Raw genomic sequence first — 1,021 nt, forward strand, 5'->3', positions numbered from 1 at the left:
GGTCGGTAATGGCGGCCCCCGCCCCCGAGGGCTCCCGCCGGCGCTGTGGTGAGCGTATTTAATTCGCTTCAGGAATCGCAGCTCAGGTAAATCGGGTAGTAACGTCTCCGTCTGAAGCCTAGGCGCCTCGTACTTTTTGTTGTTGTTCCGGCGTCGGTAGTGACCAGGAGTTACCTCCCCCAAGTTGCTGCACGGCATGCAGTTATTGCTGTTGCATTTCTCTTACATACCGCATGAGGGAGGTATACTCTAATGGTATTGTTACGTCCTCGTGCTCTGTGTTGACAAACCTGCAGAAAAGAGTAATAGTATGTAGCAGTGCAGGTGATCAAAACAGCCTTCCCCGAAAGAACATATTAGCAGAATTGAAACTATGTCCGTTTTTTCAGTCTAAGCGTATTTATTGATCTCAGTATGGCAAAGAGCTTTAAATGCACTTTATAATAGGCTGTAGATTGACTTTCTAAATGCTTATTTCTTATGACGTGTATCTGAGGACTGGGTTTCCCATGGGGGTGGGACGCTCTTCCTTAGGATCCCTCTCTTTTAGGTATTGTATGGCCTTCGGGAATCTCATCAAGCCTTGCCAGCTAGAAGAAAAATGTGGGGAATTGGGCCTCCCTTCCACATCCCCAAATACTGTGGTAGCATCTCATTTTGTGTTCATTAGTTCTAATTAATTGGGTGAATGGGGTACTCCAGTCTGATTTCCAATAGAGGCTTTGGATTTAGCAGGGGAAATCGTGGGCCCCTGTAACAGTGCTCACACCAGGGAAACTGCAGAGAACTGCCAGGCAAAGAGCTGGGCTGCAGATGATCTCCAGCAAGAGAACAAAGTGACACTGCGTTTGTGGAAATCAAGTCTATCAGTCCTAGAGGAGCAACCAAAATTTGCCACCCCAAATGCTCTGGTATTTCAGCCCCTTTCACCAAAGCTCTCCCTGAAGCCGTTGTGCCAGAGCTGGCAGAGGGGAAGTCAGACAGACATTTACTCCTCAGCTCAAGAATATTGCAACTAGGA

Source organism: Aptenodytes forsteri, unplaced genomic scaffold, assembly GCF_000699145.1.
Source record: "Aptenodytes forsteri isolate BGI_AS27 unplaced genomic scaffold, ASM69914v1 Scaffold224, whole genome shotgun sequence".
NCBI lineage: Eukaryota > Metazoa > Chordata > Aves > Sphenisciformes > Spheniscidae > Aptenodytes > Aptenodytes forsteri.